This window comes from Bubalus kerabau, chromosome 17 (assembly GCF_029407905.1).
Source record: "Bubalus kerabau isolate K-KA32 ecotype Philippines breed swamp buffalo chromosome 17, PCC_UOA_SB_1v2, whole genome shotgun sequence".
NCBI lineage: Eukaryota > Metazoa > Chordata > Mammalia > Artiodactyla > Bovidae > Bubalus > Bubalus kerabau.
In genome coordinates, this window is record NC_073640.1 from 32,552,284 (window position 1) to 32,572,970 (window position 20,687).

At 39.4% G+C, this 20,687-nt stretch overlaps 1 protein-coding gene and 1 non-coding gene across 3 annotated transcripts in view; both read right to left on the reverse strand.

Annotated features, from left to right (window-relative positions):
• Window positions 1-20,687, reverse strand: part of CDH8 (cadherin 8) — a 401,377-nt gene that overhangs the window by 92,989 nt on the left and 287,701 nt on the right. The window lies entirely within an intron of this gene.
• Window positions 14,437-14,565, reverse strand: LOC129632620 (small nucleolar RNA SNORA18). Its single transcript, XR_008704610.1, has one exon. It is a non-coding gene; the product is annotated as a small nucleolar RNA SNORA18 (small nucleolar RNA).

Consider the following 20,687-nt stretch of genomic DNA (forward strand, 5'->3'; position numbering starts at 1 on the left):
GGCCAGTATTGAAATCTTCAATGTTGTTAGGAAAATAATTGCAAATAATGGTGAAAAAGAAAAACAACTGGATCTGTCTGGTTTTTGTTTGTTTGTTGAACTAAATTTATGGAGAATGACACAAAGCCCTGTATGCTACCAAAATACTTTCTAAAAAAATAAGGTCAGAAACAAAAATGAAAAGTAATTTTTCCTTAACACACCAGGAAAAAAAAGGATGCAAGGGAAAACCATTGCCAGCAAAATGCTGAGTTCTGTTGTTGGCACGTGCACTCTTGCTGTTGTAAATAATCTACTTGCTTGTTGTAGTCTGTTCCTGACATGGCCTAGCATTATTGGGGTGGATCTTTGATTAGTCATTTGTGTAAAAAAGTAACTTACGCCCATATATGGGCACATTCCTCTATAACATTAATCATTTTGAGGTCTGTTTTCTCCATCAAGATACTAGAACCATCAGTGGAGAATAAACCACTTTAGTTGACTTTTTTCTGAGCTCCATTAGGTGACATGGAAAACAGTATGCTTAGAGTCCAAGCTCTGAGTATTCTCTATATCAGTCTTAGTACAATCAAGGAGAAGGCAATGGCAACCCACTCTAGTACTCTTGCCTGGAAAATCCCATGGATGGAGGAGCCTGGTAGGCTGCAGTCCATGGGGTCGCGAAGAGTCAGACACAACTGAGAGACTTCACTTTCACTTTTTACTTTCATGCATTGGAGAAGGAAATGGCAACCCATTCCAGTGTTCTTGCCTGGAGAATCTCAGGGATGGCAGAGCTGCTGTCTATGGGGTCGCACAGAGTCGGACACGACTGAAGCGACTTAGCAGCAGCAGCAGCAGCAGTACAATCAAACTGATAGTCAATTCCTATTTGGAAACCCAAAGCCTACTCCAGAATAATCTATACCAGATATATCAGAGTGCCATCATCATCTTAAGAAACTGTTGGCTATTTATTGAATGCTTACATTCAGGCACCATGCTTTTATCTATATACAACTCTACAGCTAAAGTAATATGATTATTTCCTCTAATAAGCATTTAACAAGTTAATAATTTTAAACTTCTGTGCTTTTCTCATTAAAAAAAAAAAACCTTTAATTGAAGGATAATTGCTTAACAATGTCATGTTGGTTTCTGCTGTACAACAAAGTGAATCAGCTATATCTATACATAGATCCCCTCCCTCTTGAGCCTCTCTCCCACCCCACGCCCATCCACCCCTCTAGATTATCACAGAACCCCACGCTGAGCTCCCTGTGCTCCTAGTAGCTTCCCACTAGTGTTCTATTTCACACATGGTAGTGTATATATGTCAGGGCTGCATCCCACCCTCTCCTTCCCCCACTGTGTCTGCAGGGTTCATTCTCTACTTCTGCGTCTCTATCCCTGCCCTTCAAATAAGTCCATCAGTACCATTTTTTTCTAGATTCAACCAACAAATATTGACCTTATACTTACTGGGTGCCAGATACTCTTTTAGGATAGGAGATACCAAATAGAAAAGACACACAAACAAAAACATGTGTTATTATATTCACACATAAATGAGGGTAGGGGTGGAGACTATCAGGCGTAGATAAAGAGTATGAACCAAAATAAAACCAGGTAAAATAAAAGATACAAATGTTGGTACTCAACTTTTCACTTGGTACGTATATATACAGCATTCCAATATCAAGTTTATTGATGTGTTAACCTCCTTTCTCTATTTTCTTATCTGAACAATCAATTCTCTCCTTTCTTTAATTAAAAATCTAATAATTTGACCCTGAGCATTCATCCTCAATATGGAAATGAAATGAGACTGACTCCTTTTTCTTGATGATTCCTGGAAAACTATATCTACTCTTAGCAGAGGCCTGCTGGCCACTAGAGATGATCACAGAGTTAACGGCTTCCAAAGGTCCAAGCTCAAGTACATCCTTCAGTACTTCTGCCAACTGATGCTCTGAAAAGGGTACCACCTATTGGCAGGGGGTGAGGGGTCCTGGGGGAATGTGATTTTCTTTTTAATTTTCTTTTATGGAGGGAACAAATGATTTTATTGAATTCTGGCTATTCAAGCCATAACTGACAAATACTAAAAGAGGGTACTAAATTCACTTCATTTGAAACATCTAAAATAAAAACTTAGGCAGTTTTTCTCAAATTCTCATGGATTTCAGAACATTTGGTAAAATTTGACTTGATGTGTTTGACTGGAGCCTGTGCATATGTGTGTAGTAAGTTGCTTCAGTCAGGTCCGACTCTCTGCAACCTCATGGACTGTAGACTGTCAGGCTCCTCTGTCCGTGGGGATTCTCTGCAAGAATGCTGGAGTGGCTTGCCATGCCCTCCTCCAGGGGATCTTCCTGGCCCAGGGATTGAGCCCATGTCTCTTACATCTCCTGCATTGGCAGGCTAGTTGTTTACTATTGGTGCCAACGAGGATGCCCTAATTGGATCCCAGAAACTTTTATTAGGAAAAAAATAATCAAAAAGGATTTCAGAGGTATTTATTCAGTTTTGGCTGTGCTGGGTCATCACTGTGGAAGGACTTTTTCTAGCCGTGGCAAATGGGCTACTCTCTAGTTGCAGTTGTAGGTGTCTCATTGTGGTGGCTTCTCTTGTTGCAGAGCATGGGTTCTAGAACGTGTGGGCTTCAGTAGTTATGGCACACAGGATTGGTTGCTGTGCAGCATGTGGCTCTTCCTTGACCAGGGATCGAACCGGTGTCCCCTGCATTGGCAGGTGGATTCTTAACCACTGGACACCACAAAAGTCCTGGATTTCAGAACTTTGATCCCATTCAGTATGATAAGAACCATAGTAAGAAAATCCCTCCTTCATTTAAAAACCGTACTCTGTCTATACCATGAATTTTATGAGGGTTCAGAAGAGAACATTAATATTTGTTTCATTTTTATGTATTCTAGTGAAGATTTGGTTCTAGGAACAACAACAACAAACACGTCCTAGGATCTGGCAGTAGAAATTCAGACTTTAAGGCAACTTTGTTGTTGTTGTTCAGCCACTAAGTTGTGTCTGACTCTGCAACCCTTTGGACTGCAGCATGCCAGGCTTCCTTTTCCATCACCATTTCCCAGAGTTTGCTCAGACTCATGTCCATTGAGTTGGTGATGACATCCAACCATCGCATCCTCTGTCATCCCCTTCTCCTCCTGCCTTCAATTTTTCCCAGCATCAGGGTTAAGCCAACTGGTAAGCAGGTATTATCATTTGGCAAACCCTGGTTATCATTAATAGAATCTTAATTCCACCTGCATAGTACTTTTTGGTTCACTGTTGTATTCAGCATATAGAACGATCACTGGTACATAAGAAGTCAACCTAAAGTCAAGATAATACCTATCTGAGGGTTATTGAGAGGACTGAATGAAATTATATATGAAAGTGAAAACTACTCAGTTGTGTCTGACTCTTTGCAACCCCATGGACTAAACAGTCCATGGAATTCTCCAGGCCAGAATACTGGAGTGGGCAGCCATTCCCTTCTCCGAGGGATCTTCCCGACCCAGGGATCGAACCCAGATCTCCTGCATTGCAGGTGGATTCTTTACCAGCTGAGCTATCAGGGAAGGCCAAAATGAAAGTTGCTCAGTCGAAAATACTAAGCAAATTGCAGAATTTTAGGTTAGGCCATGTTTTTGGCCTGTGTTGTAATTAGCTCCGAACTTTCTAATTACCGCCTTACTGACTCAACTTCCTCTGAGGTCTTGTCACCTCCATGCCTAATTCTACAAGTTCATTTTTCTCCTCAGCCATTTTTCCAGGGTACTTAAACCATGTCATATAAACAATTTTTTCAAGACACTTCGTAGTCTAGGCTAAAGGGGAAGCGACTAAGACTTGTTTATACCTTGAGGCACATTTTGGCTCACTCCAAGATTAAAGTGCTTTCCAACACAGCTGCTCAAGAGAAAAACCCATCAGTCCCCCAAAGCAGTGAGTTTCTGACCACTGCAAGTATATGATCATAGAATGATGCTATGAGAAAGGCAAGCAGAGTACCAGATGGTGGATGGGGGGTAGGTTTAATATCTGCTCTAATCTTTAAATCAAAGCAAAGATTGCATTTTTTCTGACTCATGTTAACTTATTTGTGTTAGCTCTTTATTTTGAATTTATTTAGTAAAAGTTATCTCCAGAGTTGACTCAGTGAAACTATATTAGGAATTGTTGTAATAATTTTCCAACTCATCTGGTTGCTCCATTGAAATTACAGGTCATGCATTCACAGCACCACAAATTGCTGTCTTTTCTGTATGCAAGTTGACTCTGATTTGTTTATACAGAATTTGAGGATTTCCCCCCTCTAACGTCTTACTATTTGACTGATGATGATATTGCTCCCAGAATTCTCTACTGAAAAAAACAAACAAAAACTCTGCTAATGAGTTCCACTCTGTAGTTTCTCATCCAAAGATCCATATTTACTTCTAACTGAGTGCACAAGAGCAATTCAGAATTTTATTATTTCAAGTATTGCCTATCCAGGTAATTTTTCATAACTATGTGAGAATAAAAAGATTCTATAACTTTTAATTTCTTGCACATAAACCTTCATTATAATTTTGTCTCAGGATATTGTTGGAATTTGCTCAAGACTAAAAAGAATTAATTGCCTAATGTATTAAGGCAATTAAAACAAATTATTTCATCATATGAATAACAATGAATACAGTCTCAGAGTAATATAGAAAATGAAGGCAAAAGCAGGGATGTGAAAAAAAGGAAGCTAATAATGATATGTGTTCAGTTAAGTGTTTATTATGCAGTTAGTTTTAGTATCCATTATACAGATGACAAAACAAAGGTATAAACTATCCCACATCCTTGAGTCAAATAATTAAAAGACACTGATATGATACAGGGTTTGGAATTAATGAATGCCTCATTCCAAAGCACATCCAAATCTCTTACAGTTACACGATATTTGCCTTAAATATTAGCTTGATACAGACACTACAGAAATAGAGTTACAAAGCCATATACTAGAAGAGAGGATTTTCCTCTAGAAGTGTATCTGGGGTGAAATAATTTGCCATGAATACACTACCCCTTCTCTCCATTAAAAACAAACAAAACAAACAAACAAACAAAAAATCAGTGTGAGGGATTAAAAAAACATTGGCTTAAAGGAAACATGATACTTGTATCTCTGAGGTAAAAGAATGTCTAATCATGTTTTAACCATCTCAATATACTACAGGGTCCAAATGGGCACACTGAATTAACACAGTGAATAAGAAGAGTAAAAAGTTGGTTTAGAGGGCAGTTGCATTAAGAGTGTGGTGATAAGAACTCTAGACTAGAATGCAGGGTCAGCCTAGGACCCTTAATAACATTGTTTAATTGTTGGCATACAGCAGGAAACATATTTCCTCTCTCCATGCTTCACATCACACTTTATGAAAACAAAAAGGTAATTGTATTGCAGTGAGTTGTGGTGAACTTTCCAGTTCAAATATTTGAAGATGTCTATGGAAATTAAGCATGTTGTTATACTACCAGTTAATTATCCAGTGGAATTAGGTATTAGCCAATGCTCTTTAAGCCAAGATAAATGTTAACAGTCTAGTACTCATTCTACATGTTGTCCCTTCATTCATTTACTCAATCAATCATTCATTCATTCAGTAAATATTTATTGAAGACTTAACAATTATCAGATACTCCGTAGCTGTTGAGGTGGTATCAATTTACAGTATAAGACATTCTATCCATGGAGAAGAATTCATGAACAGTATACACAATAGTAACTAAATTATATAGCATGTAAGAAAGGATTAAATGCTAATAAAAACAAAGCAGACTCTGGAAGATATGGCACTGGTGGTGGTAAAGGTCAGACTTATTTGAGCAAAGACTTAAAGATGGAGTTACTCATGACCACAGCAAGAGGATGCAGACTCTAGGCAGAGGAAGGAGCTGTTGCAAAGATCCTAAAGGGAGAGCACGGCGACTGTCTAGAAGTATCTAACCACAGATTTCTAGACAGTTAGCAAGCAAAATTATTTTCTTAGGGGTAGTGATAGACTTGCACATAATAGTGATATACTTGACAGACTGCAAAAAGAATTAAGCAATATCATTTTCTTGATAACTGAGACTGAGATAACTAAAGGAAAAACTACCTTTAGGTTTTTTTAATATAAATGTATTTATTTTAATTGGAGGCTAATTACTTTACAATACTGTAGTCCTTTTTGCCATACATTGACATGAATCTGCCACGGGTTTACATGTGTTCCCCATCCTGAACCCTCCTCTCACCTCCCTCCCCATCCCATCCCTCTGGGTTATCCTAGTGCACCAGCCATGAGCACCCTGTCTCATGCATCAAACCTGGACTGGCGATTCATTTCACATATGATATTATACATGTTTCAATGCCATTCTCCCAAATCATCCCCCCCCACCACCACCCACAGAGTCCAAAAGACTGTTCTATACATCTGTGTCTCTTTTGCTGTCTCACATACAGGGTTATCATTACCATCTTTCTAAATTCCATATATATGCATTAGTATACTGTATTGGTGTTTTTCTTTCTGGCTTACTTCACTCTGTATAATAGGCTCAGTTTCATCCACCTCATTAGAACTGATTCAAATGTATACTTTTTAATGGCTGAGTAATACTCCCTTGTGTATATGTACCACAGCTTTCTTATCCATTCATCTGCTGATGGGCATCTAGGTTGCTTCCATGTCCTGGCTATTATAAACAGTGCTGCGATGAACACTGGGGTACACGTGTCTCTTTGAATTCTGGTTTCCTCGGTGTGTATGCCCAGCAGTGCAATTGCTGGGTCAGGCTTGGGTTATTAACTTTAAAATGTACAACCAATTGCTGTATTCTTGGAGGATATTTCCTTAGGAAATCTCTCTTCTGATGTATTCCCACCTCAGAATATTTGTGAGAATTTTGTGCCCTTTTTTCCCTCCATATTTTGGGAGGTTAGATTATTTTTCCCTTTCTAAAGTATTCAGCATATTATAAGCATGTGCTTAAAAACCCTGTAATTGTATCCAAAAAGTAGCCGTTAAGATTATTCGCTCATTGAATGAATATTTGCCAATCATGATGTGATACTTTGTATGCTGTAAGCTATCAGGTTTATAGAAAAGTGTAAAATGTAGTCTCTGCCCTTGAGGACATTAGTCTGGGTGGGAATGGAAGGCACAGGCACAAATAACTATAATTATAACTTAGATCATCATGGCCTTCTCTGAACTCCCATGCAGTTGCAGGAAAATGTATACTTTCCAAAAGAAGGTAACATTTGATCCAAACCTTGGAAGAAAAGTAGTAACTGGAAATGTAGGGAAATGACAGGGTGTTCAAGGAAAGAAAAAATATAATGAGAAAAGGTCCAGAGGTAGGATGGCATGCACATTGCGAGGGAAGAAGTGATGAGTAATAAGGGTTTTGACAAAAGAGTGTAGTTATAAGACATCTATGTAGTTTTGGGGTTATATCGTTTTGTATCATTTTGTCCTGAAACAGTTTTCTCAAGTTTAAAACCACAGCCATACATTACTTTTTTAAGATTATTTATTTATTTGCGCGGGGTCTTTGTTTCTGGATGTGGGCTTTCTCCAGCTGTGCTGAGCAGGGACTTCTCTGTAGTTGTGGTGTGCAGGCCGTTGCGGTGGCTTCTCCTGTTGCACAGCATGGGCTCTAGAGCACTGGCTGAGTAGGGCAGTGGCTCAGCACCCTTCCCTTCTCACCTTCAGTATTTCCAGCATCAGGGTCTTTTCTAATGAGTTAGCTATTTGCATCAGGTGGCCAAAGTTTTGGAGCTTCAGCTTCAGCACCAGTCCTTTCAATTAATGTTCAGGGTTGATTTCCTTTAGGATTGACTGGTTTGATCTTGCAGTCCAAGGGACTCTCAAGAGTCTTCAACACCACAGTTCAAAAGCATCCATTCTTCGATGCTCAGCCTTCTTTACAGTCCAACCCTCACATCCATACATGACCACTGGAAAAACCATAGCTTTGACTAGACGGACCTTTGTCGGCTAAGTGATGTCTCTGCGTTTTGATACACTGGGTTTGTACCATCAGGGAAGTCCAAAATATTATAGCCATCCACTGTTATTGATAATTGGCATTTCCTTTTTTTTTTCTTTTTAGCTTTCAAAGTTTTATTTATTGAATTTTTGACCACACCTGAATCATGTGGGATCTTGGTTTCTGATCAGGACTAAACCTGTACCCCCTGCATTGGAAGGCAGAGTCTTAACCACTGGAAGGCCAGGGAAGTCCCCCAGAAGCCTTTTTTTTTTTAATTTTATTTAATTAAAAATAATATTTATTGGGTATAGCCAGTTAACAATGTTGTGATAGTTTCAGATGAACAGTAAAGGGACTCAGCCATACATGTATATGTAATAGCAGTATTCTAAAGAAGTAATTCTTCATTTAAACTGTTTTATTTTTAAAAGGCCTTGATACTACTTATAAGAGATAAACTCAGAACTCCTAACATTTCTGGATTTCAGTGTAGAGTCTCAAACTGAGTTCTGTTCAAATATAGTTGCCAGCCCAGGTTCGATGCACAATACTGGATGCTTGGGGCTAGTGCACTGGGACAACCCAGAGGGATGGTATGGGGAGGGAGGAGGGAGGAGGGTTCAGGATGGGGAACACATGTATACCTGTGGCGGATTCATCTTGATATTTGGCAAAACTAATACAATTTTGTAAAGTTTAAAAATAAAATAAAATTAAAAAAAATAAAATCCTTATAGTTTCCTTGGAAAAGTGAAAGTGAGAGTCACTCAGTCGTGTCTGACTCTTTGCGACCCCATGGACTATACAGTCCATGGAATTCTCCAGGCCAGAATACTGGAGTGGGTAGCCATTCCCTTCTCCAGGGGATCTTCCCGACCCAGGGATCGAACCCAGGTCTCCTGCATTGCAGGTCACCAGCTGAGCCACAAGGGAAGCATAGTTTCCTTGGAAGAGACATATTATTAATATTATTTGTTTAAAGAAAAAATTTTAAAAGGCTTTGTGGATACAAGAAACAATCCCAAGGCCACATAGCTGGCTAGATTACCAAGATGTGTCTTAAAACAAAGACTTCATTTAATCCAAAGATGAAGCACCACAACCAACATACCTAACAGGTTTTATGAAGTAGCAGGGAAACTACATGGATGTTCTCAGCTTTTAATAATCTCTAAAGTTTTAGGGCTTAAACAACTCTAAGAGTACTTAGGAAGTATTTAATATTAAAGATTTTAATGGTATTAATAGTATTATTTAAGACTTTAAGTAGTTTCAGACTATTTTAACTGTCTTTTGTAACATACTACTTTTGTAGGAACCAAAAATATTAGTTTGTGTGGTAATTAACCAAGTTAGTATGGTAATTTTAAAACACGGCCCCAAAATTGTTGACATGCATCTCATTGCAAGGTGGAGGTTTATGTTCTGTGTTCTATTACTAATCAATAGTATATATAAAAAAAGTGACACTGCAGAAATTTCTAGACTTAAGTTTACAGAGCTAGCAGCTTCCGCTTCCTGTCTTTGTTGAGAAACACAGACACTAGTCCATAAAGAACCCAAGCTGCCTGTTAGCCAGTTACCAACCAATGTGGCCTCCATATGAGTAAACTGTCTTAGAATTGGATGGTCAGCCACGTTCAAGCTATCTAGCTGGGGTTACATTCTGCAGAGATAAGCTGACCCTGACAAGGACTGCTCACATTTCACATTTGTGAGTAAAATATTCATTGTTGCTTTCTTAATGCCATTAAATTCTGGAGTAGTTTGTTTTGTAATAGTAGATAATTAGAACAGATTTTAGTGTTTGGATATAAGGTGCTACTGTAATGAAAACTGAAAACCTGTGGCATTGGTTTTAGGACCAGTTTGCAGACAGCAACTAGATAAATTGGGGAGACTTGGTGAAAGCCTGAAGGGCCCTAGGGAGAGTGTCGAGAGACTAAAGGATATGAGGGGGCTGTTGACAAAGTCTTAGAGTAATGAAAATACGGAAAGTATTATGGGAAGTTGGAATAAAGGAGACCCTTCTATGTAGTGGCTAAACTTTTGACCATGTCACCTGCAGAAGTAAAGGAAATGTATTCATGTGTACTGAATTTGATGATCCAATTAAAAGCGTCCAGGCAGAGGCAGAATTTTTAAGGTGCCACATCACTTCTTCTTGTTGACTAAATAAAATGTGAATGAAGAGAAATTAGCTGAAGAAGTAAATTTTCCATCAAGACTGATCGGGTGTGAAAATAAAACTTTTTCATTTGCAGCTTCTCCAGAGAAAAACAATACTCAAATTAAGAAACACATCAGCCCACAGATCAAATACAGATTGGGACAACAGAACCCTTTGTTAGTAATATCTCAGAATGATCTGAAGTTCCTCATGGGAACTTTCAGAGAGAAAAATCTCTGTGAAGGTTTTAAGGACAGGACAGTCTCCCAGATCCTCTCTGTTATTAATAAAAATCTTAAGAGTATCAACCACAGCAGTTTTTCTAGATTCCCAGGGTCAAGAAGGGGTCATCATGAAGGGGTTTGAGAGTGCAGCTGTGTTTTTTAATGAAGTGGATTATAAATTGATTTGTTAGGCTCTTGCAAAATGTTTAAAAGAAATGTTCTAGTTTTGAGTAAAGAGTGATTATAACTGGGCACAGTTATAAGGAGAGCTTCATATGGTGAGTGAGATGTATTAGCTCATGCATGTATTAGCTGTGATGATTATACAAGAAATGACACATGTGCTAGAACTGCATAGAGCTAACCTCTCTCTCTCACTCACACACACACAGACGACAAGTAAAACCGAGGCTATCTGAATTCGTTTGGATAGATTGTATGGATGTCGGTATCCTGATTGTGATTTACCACACTTTTACAAGATGTTACCATTAGAAGAGGCTGTACAAAGGGTGCAAAGGAACTTTCCACATATACATTTTTTACAATTGCATGAAAATATATAATTATATTAAATATAATAATATATTAAATAAATAAGTAAATAACTTCCTGATGATCATCATCTACCTAAAGCTGAAAAACCAAATATGGTTTTCCAAACTGTTAACAGAAGTTTTCCGATAAGGGAGGAACTAGTCCAGGTCCATGCTTTTCAATTTATGGTCCACACTACAGTATGATTATCACTTGGAAACTTGTTACATATGCAGATTCCCAGGCACTAATTCAGACCCCATGATGCAGAAACCCTGAGAGTGGGGCGAAGTAATCTGTGCTTCAGTAAGCCCTCCAGTTGGATGTGATACATGCTGAACTCTGAGAAACACTGGACTAGAATTTTGTTTTGTGATAACTATTAAGCAGATCCTAACTAGAACCTTGCTATTCACATTTACTCCACTAACCAGTATCATCAAAATCATCTGCCAGCATATTAGAAATGCAGAATCTGTGCTGTAGACTTAAGAGAATCCAAATCTGCATTTTTACAAGATCTCCAGTTAACTCAAAGGCATACAAAAGCTAAAGAAGTGGTGCCTTAGTCCTTTTGTTGAACAAGTATGTACATCCCATGAAAATACTAGTGAAAATTTCTAGTGAGAGTGACGGAGAAGGCAATGGCACCCCACTCCAGTACTCTTGCCTGGAAAATTCCATGGACGGAGGAGCCTGGTAGGCTGCAGTCCATGGGGTCGCGAAGAGTCGGACACGACTGAGCGACTTCACTTTCACTTTTCACTTTCATGCATTGGAGAAGGAAATGGCAACCCACTCCAGTGTTCTTGCCTGGAGAATCCCAGGGACGGGGAAGCCTGGTGGGCTGCTGTCTATGGGGTCACACAGAGTTGGACACGACTGAAGCGACTTAGCAGCAGCAGCAGCAGTGAGAGTGAGGACATTTGGGCACCCACTTCCTGCTGAGTCAGGGATATCACACACGTTGCCCCAGATCACACATCTTATAAGGAGTGCACCTAAGATTTGAATTTACACAGTACTTAAAGGGAGACATGAAAGATCTTTCTGGTCTGGATCCCTCCAGATCCTACGTTCATAAGCACGATGCTGACTTGTCCAGTCTTTCTTCATCTGTTAGTCCAGCTCCTGTGGGCCAGGTCTGGTTTCCAGCTATTTACAACAGGGAGTGTTTGAACTCCAGACACACATACCAGGGTCAGAATAGATACTATTATTCTCTCAGGCAGTTTTGACCATATTACTCTCCAGACACTAAGCTCATAACAGGAACCTTGGACACACCACCCAGGATTTTCTGGCTTCAGGACTGCAGAGTCTGCATGCCCTTGTTCTCTTCCTCCCCATAGCCGTCCCCCCCACCCCCCCCCCCCGCCACCAGCCCTCCCGCCATCCCCGCATCGATCCTTCGATGTGCATCACAAGGCACAGACTCCTAGTTGACAGAGTACACATTAGCTGTAAAATAATACTACGGGGAGCTAGAGTTGAAAGGGAAATCTCTGATTGTCCCTGACTGGATTTTCTGCCTATTTATCTTCTAAACTTCAATTCTGTGGAAGTTGCTGAAAGAACCAAATGTTATCTGAATGCACAACCGACAGCATAGAAAATCATTTACCATTTTTATGTCTAGGATTTAACTTCCATCAAATAGTAAAATTCCACATTAGTAGATGGTTTAGGGATTTCAGGGGGAGGGGTAGTTGTTTTTTAATCCTTTTTGCTAAATAAGTAGGGAGGCATAGCTAGAAAATGCTTCAAAGCTGTTAAAGAATAGATTAGGATTCTGTGTATTTCGTAGAATCCTCAGAAGTGAAATGATAAATAAAGTTATATCTGTAACAAGAAAACAAATAGCTAATGGAGCAAAGTAGACTCTCATTAATAATGTTAAGTATTATCTTTGAGCATCATATTCTAGCTTCGGCTAGCCCCTGGAAATTCAAAGATAAATAATTTAGGGTGAATAATACACTGTAATAATCAAATGAATGAATACCTCTAATATAACTAGTTGTCAATTTCAATGTGCCAGGCATGATGCTAGCTGCTACTAGGTGCCCTCTCTACAATCCCACAAAGTGAATATTATCATTCACGCTTCACAAAGAAGGAAACTGAAGCTCGGAAACGTTGGGGCGTGGGGGGAACTTTCCCATAAACACAACCCACATGTGCCCCAGACAGAATTCAAACAAAAAGCTATCTGCCCAGAACTCATTCTTTGATGAAAGAAGTGGGAAGGAGCCCTGAAACGAGATCATAAGCTGTCCATTGAAAAAAGGATGGATTTTAGATTCAGACCAAAGAGTGCGACCCAACCTCTACATTTTCCCTGTATTTCCCCACAGATGGCTCCAAATGTGCTCAGTTTATCTTTGGAAAAGTAAGACTAATTACTACCATCTACATGAATCGCTAACCATTCACATCCAATTAGTGACGCAGCATAATAACCATTATACGTGTCCATAAACTGTCAGATTAATGGTGCTGTACATTCCATTTTGTCTCAACACTGAACAAAGTACACCAAAGATTCTCTGTCTTCATGTGTCATGAGCTTTTGAGAGGAAAAGTAGAGCAAACAGACACATTTGCTGCTGCTGCTGCTAAGTCGCTTCAGTCGTGTCTGACTCTGTGCGACCCCATAGAGGGCAGCCCACCAGGCTCCCCGGTCCCTGGGATTCTCCAGGCAGGAACACTGGAGTGGGTTGCCATTTCCTTCTCCAATGCATGAAAGTGAAAAGTGAAAGTGAAGTCGCTCAGTCGTGTCCGACTCTTCACGACCCCATGGACTGCAGCCTACCAGGCTCCTCCGTCCATGGGATTTTCCAGGCAAGAGTACTGGACTGGGGTGCCATTGCCTTCTCCAAACTGACACATTTAGGGTGAAGGTAATGGGTAGCATGACATAGACCAAGAGCCCGACTAATCTACATTAGTTCTCAGTTCTCCAAGGCTTTATTTTTTATAAAACGCATAAAGGGTTTTAAAAAATTATGTGGAACATAGGCAAAATTATTTAAAGTCAATGAATTTTTAAGGGATTTCACGTCTTGATTCCTTCCACTGTCACTCACCTTGTTTCCTCCAATGTTTGAGTCATATCTTCAAGATAGCCTTTCAAAAAAAGAACTTTTGCTCAACCTACTGTTATCAAGTCAAGTTATCCACAGTTCTTTTAGTCAGACTTCTTTGATATCCAATGCACTATGGGCGCACTTGAAACTCCCCTCCCCACCTGTAGTCGTGGGGATACAATTTCCTCAAGCCATGTACTTCAGGGCCATATTTAGGGTCAGTGGAGATGGACCTGCCTGGTTCTGAATTTTAGACACCCAGTAACATGTATTAAGTCCAAATGGCATTCACTCCTAAACTATCACAGCCTAGGATAGTACAGACTGTCGGGATATGCCAATGCCTAAGGTAAAGGCATTGTCAGGTTTTCCATAGTTTATTTCGCAGCTCTGTCTTGTAGTTCTTTCTCACAGATTTAACACATAGTTCTGTGAGTAGAGGAAACAAACACTTTACTTTGTGAGGTGTTTCTAATGATATAGGTCTATAGAAAAAGCCCTCAGGATAGACCTCAACTCCAATCCTTATTTTTTTAAAGTATTTATTTATTCATTAATTAGGCCATGTCGGATCTTACTGCATCCCACAGGATCTTTCATGTGGTTCACAGACTCAATTTGTGTCAAACAGGCTCAGTTGCCCCGAAGGATGTGGGATCTTAGTTCCTCAACCAAGGATTGAACCTGCATCCCTTGCATTTCATGGAGGGTTCCTAAAAACTGGACAACCAGGAAAGTCCCTCCAACGCTGACTTTAATGGGTAAAAACAATTCCCTTTCCTCTTACCCTCAGAATATAAATATAGATAAAGATAGACATATACATACACACTAATAACTCATCTTACACGTTTAAGAAATAATTTCTAGGTGAATCTATCAAGTTTTCAAAGCAACACTGCAACTACAAATATGAGGTGGTTTGGTCAAGGCTCCTATTGCTGTCCTAGGAAAATGATTTTCTATCTCATTTTATCTTTTTTCTAGACTTGAAAAATGGGTCTAATAATACTTGCCCTTTACATACCTCACAGAAATGTTGCAAAGATTAATGAAATACGTGTAAAGAGCTATAAGCCAGATAAATTAAGAGAAAATCATCATTGGATTCTTCAAATAAAATGTCCAGTAGAACTATGTCCTTCCCTACCTTGGTGAGTAATGCAGATATAAGAATGCAGGAATAATGTGATTTTTAAAGAGGTTATTGTTGTTTAAATCAAGTGCTTACATCGAATGCCTAAATCTCAAATAGATATGAGAAACAAAACAAATTTTTCAGGAAAAAGGAATGAAGCTGTCCAAGAATTAGGGAACCAAGAAAGGTATAAACTTCAAATGATACAATTTGACACTTCAGTTGGCACCCAACCTTCAGATAAGATTACTGTCATTAGACCCATGATTCGGAAGACTTAATAAATGGACAATTAGGGTTTATTTCTCCTGGAATTTATCAAAATTAGTTGAGATAGTCATCCAGCCTTTCCCCCCATCTGTTGCTCGGCAGTGTATGTGTAAATGTCAGTTGATTTAATTTTCATTTCTGCTGCCAGATGTTTGGGCATCAGTTGTTATAGGTGTGCAATTGTTTAAAAATGCTCTCACATTAATGCAGGAAAGTTCTACTGTTTTCTGCCTTCTAGGCTTTAACTATGATAAGAAAGGAAGTAAGTTTATTGTTTTTAAATATGTAACAAGGTCTGAAATTCACATCTAGCTTCACCCAGTACTTCAGCAATAGACCGATACAAACTTTTTAAATTAGATGCCTTCCTTTGAGAAACCCAAGGCTGATTCCATAGGAGAAGAGAAAGGAGTTAGGGAGAGAGAGGAGAGAGATTCTATATCCAGAATATATCCAGAATCAATCTAGATATTTGCAAGTAGTCCATGTGCTGTTAACTTGGATATAGTCTATTGATGTAGCAAGACAGATGTGGTGGACATTTGATTTCCAGAAAGTGCTTGTTCAGTGACCTAGAGGAAAATTACCTCTATAGATATATCAATCTTATAAAATAGAGATAATGTAACCTATTTATTTAACATTTTGTTATCTCAATATTCATTGTACTAAAGTTAATCGTCTTTTCTCTGTACAAGTTACTTATGGTATGAAAAGGAGCTTCAGGCCAACATTATCCTAGCACATTAAATACAAGATCAGACTTTCGAGCCCCAAGCATACACAGCTCTAGGGATACATTTATGTGCTTTGGAGAAGATGATCTGCAGACGGATGAGAGATGCGCGCTCCTCCGTAAGGAGCAAAGCAGCAGGCAGCTTGCTCCCTTGAAGGGTGTTTACCAAGATGACTGCTGCCTGATTTGTAAGGGTATGTGACTCTGTTCATACAGTTCCTAGGTAAAATAGCTACTCCATAAAACTGATAGCACATAGACTCGCCTTGGTGCCCTGTGATGACCTAGAGGAGTGTGACTGGGGACAGTGGGAGGGAAGGGACATATGTATACACATAGATGACTCATGTTGTTGTACAGCAGAAACTAAGACAACATTGTAAACCAATTATACTCCAATTAAAAAAAATTTAATTGATGGTAATACACAGAGTAACCAATAGGTACTATTATCATTACCATCCTCAAAGACTGTATTACCTGAATCATTCTGGTGTATATCTGTTCTTGCAAAATGAATATGAGTAAAGCACATGCTAATTACAAATTCGTGGAAAGTCTTAGAGTTATGGAAGGACTTTGCACTGTCTAGCAGAATGATCTTAAGAAAACAGCTCAAGCTTTCTAACTTTGGGCTACATCATCTGAAATGCAGGATGATACACCCCACTCTGGCTTATTTTCATGTGTTGTTTTGAGTCTTTAATGTTGCAAAAAATAATCAGTTTACAAAATACATAGTATAAAAATAGAAAGGTAACAATTCCTATCACTAGCAGAAATGAAACAAAATCTGGAGGCCAAAATTATCCTTATCTATCAAGGGCTTCAGTTTTATGACTAAATTTTCCAAAATAGAATTCATCTTGCTGGGTTCACTGAGATTTAGGGTTTTGTCCTCAGTCTGGTGGGAATGGAAACTTAATTCTTTCAGCACATTCCTTAAGAGAACAGTGCTTCAGCAGACAAGCATTAGCCAATCCATGGAAGACACCTGCTTAACAAGAATGTGAATACATTAAATTACAGTGAAAAATTAAATGTTTACCAAAGACCCTATAGTGTGGTACAATGGTTAGGGCAGTAGGTTTATAGCTTGGCTCCATCAGGTACTACTTGTGAAGTCCTTAAAGCTTAGAGACACACAATAGCTGTATGATTTTCTCATTTGTACAATGAAGATAATATTCCCAACCACATAGGGAAGTTGTATAAAGTACATGGGTGACTCCATTCAAAATGCTATGTCGAACTTTGAGGAAAGTAAGCTCAAGAAATTATGGAACAATTGTTGTTGTTACAATTGTTGTGTTTTTTTTTTAACTTAGTTTTTTTCTTATTTCTTTATTTTAATTGAAGGCAAATTACAGTATTGTAGTGGGTTTTGCCATACATTGACATGAATCAGCCATGGGTGTACATGTGTTCCCCATCCTGAACCTACCTCCCACCTCTCTCACCATCCCATCCCTCTGGGTCATCCCAGTGCACCAGCCATGAGCACCCTGTCTCATGCATGCAACCTGGACTGGTGATCAATTTCACATATGATAATAAACATGTTTCAATGCTATTCTCTCAAATCATCCCACCCTCACCATCTCCCACAAAGTCCAAAAGACTGTTCTATACATCTGTGTCTCTTTTGCTGTCTCGCATACAGGATTATCATTACCATCTTTCTAAATTCCACATATATACGTTAGTATACTGTATTGGTATTTTTCTTTCTGACTTACTTCACTCTGTATAATAGGCTCCAGTTTCATCCACCTCATTAGAACAGATTCAAATGTACTCTTTTTAATGGCTGAGTAATACTCCATTGTGTATAAGTACCACAGCTTTCTTATCCATTTGTTTGCCGATGGACATCTGGCTTGCTTCCATGTCCTGGCTCTTATAAACAGTGCTGCAATGAACTTTGGGGTACATGTGTTTCTTTCAATTCTAGTTTCCTCGGCGTGTATGACCAGCAGTGGGACTGCTGGGTCATCAGTTCAGTTCAGTTCAGTCGCTCAGTCATGTCTGATTCTTTGCAACCCCATGAGCTGCAGCGTGCCAGACCTCCCTGTCCAACGCCAACTCCTGGAGACTACCCATATTCATGTCCATTAAGTCGGTGATGCCATCCAACCATTTCATCCTCTGTCATCCCCTTCTCCTCCAGCCCTCAATATTTCCCAGCATCAGGGTCTCTTCAAATGAGTCAGCTCTTTGCACCAGGTGGCCAAAGTAGTGGAGTTTCAGCTTCAACATCAGACCTTCCAATGAACACCCAGGACTGATCTCCTTTAGGATGGACTGGTTGGATCTCCTTGCAGTCCAAGGGATTCTCAAATCTTCTCCAGCACCACAGTTCAAAAGCATCAATCCTTTGGTGCTCAACTTTCTTTATAGTCCAACTCTCACATCCATACATGACTACTGGAAAAACCATAGCCTTGACTAGACGGACATTTGTTGGCAAAGTAATGTCTCTGCTTTTTAATATGCTGTCTAAGTTGGCCATAGCTTTTCTTCTGAGGAGTAAGCATCTTTTAATTTCATGGCTGCAGTCACCATCTGCAGTGATTTTGGAGCCCCCCTTCAAAATAAAGTCTCTCACTGTTTCCACTGTTTCCCCATCTATTTCCCATGAAGTGATGAGACCAGATGCCATGATCTTTGTTTTCTGAATATTGAGATTCAATCCAAATTTTTCAGTCTCCTCTTTTACTTTCATCAAGAGGCTCTTTAGTTCTTCTTCACTTTCTGCCATAAAGGTAGTGTCATCTGCATATCTGAGGTTATTGATATTTCTCCTCACAATCTTGATTCCAGCTTGTGCTTCTTCCAGTCCAACGTTTCTCATGATGTGCTCTGCACATAAGTTAAATAAGCACGGTGACAATATACGGCCTTGACATTCTCCTTTTCCTATTTGGAACCAGTCTGTTGTTCCATGTCCAGTTCTAACTGTTGCTTCCTGACCTGCATACAAATTTCTCAAGAGGCAGATCAGGTGGTCTGGTATTCCCATCTCTTGAAGAATTTTACACAGTTTATTTTGATCCACACAGTCAAAGGCTTTGGCATAATCAATAAAGCAGAAATAGATGTTTTTCTGGAACTCTCTTTTTTTTTGATGATCCAACAGATGTTGGCAATTTGATCTCTGGTTCCTCTGCCTTTTCTAAAACAAGCTTGAACATCTGGAAGTTCATGGTTCACATACTGGTGAAGCCTGGCTTGGAGAATTTTGAGCATTACTTTACTAGTGTGTGAGATGAGTGCAGTTGTGCTGTAGTTTGAGCATTCTTTGGCATTGCCTTTCTTTGGGATTGGAATGAAAACTGGCCTTTTCCAGTCCTGTGGCCAATGTTGAGTTTTCCAAATTTGCTGACATATTGAGTGTAACACTTTCACAGTATCATCTTTCAGGATTTGAAATAGTTCAACTGGAATTCCATCACCTCCACTAGCTTTGTTTGTAGTGATGCTTCCCGTAAGGCCCACTTGACTTCACATCACAGGATGTCTGGCTCTAGGTGAGTGATCACACCATCATAATTATCTGGGTCATGAAGATCTTTTTTGTACCATTCTTCTGTGTATTCTTGCCACCTCTTCTTAATATATCTTCTGCTTCTGTTAGGTCCATACCATTTGTGTCCTTTATTGAGCCCATCTTTGCATAAAATGTTCCCTTGGTATCTCTAATTTTCTTGAGGAGATCTCTAGTCTTTCCCATTGTATTGTTTTCCTCTATTTCTTTGCATTGATCGCTGAGAAAGGCTGTCTCATCTCTACTTGCTCTTCTTTGGAACTCTGTATTCAAATGGGTATATCTTTCCTTTTCTCCTTTGTTGGGTCATATGGCAGTTCTGTTTCCAGTTTTTTTAAGGAATCTCCACACTGTTCTCCATAGTGGCTGTACAAGTTTGTATTCCCACCAATATAAGAGGGTTCCCTTTTCTCCACACCCTCTCCAGCATTTATTGTTTGTAGACTTCTGGATAGCAGCCATTCTGACCAATGTGAGATGGTACCTCATTGTGGTTTTGATTTGCATTTCTCTGATAATGAGTGATGTTGAGCATCTTTTCATGTGTTTGTTAGCCATTACAATTGTTATCATTATCATCAGCATCATCTCGATCAGCATATTATATGGCAGTGTTTCTAAAATTGAATAAAATAATCTGAAAAAAAATTGGCTTAAAACACATGGAGAGAGAGCAGTGGGAGCTCGATGTGTAGTTTAAACTCTGACGGCCTCATGCTTTGTTAATCCCCTTGGCTCTGGAGGCTGGGCTGGTCCTGAGGGCACATCAGGTTTGGTCCTTAGACTGAGGCGCCACTCTCTGAAAGTGCCTGGGTGGCTGCCCCCGCCTTCATCTCTGTGATACACTTAATTCCCTCTTCCTGCTCATAGGCCTCTCTGAACGACTAACAATACCCAGGATTTAGCAGAAGGCAAGTCTCTATCTGTCCTGACCTAATGCTGTCTTTT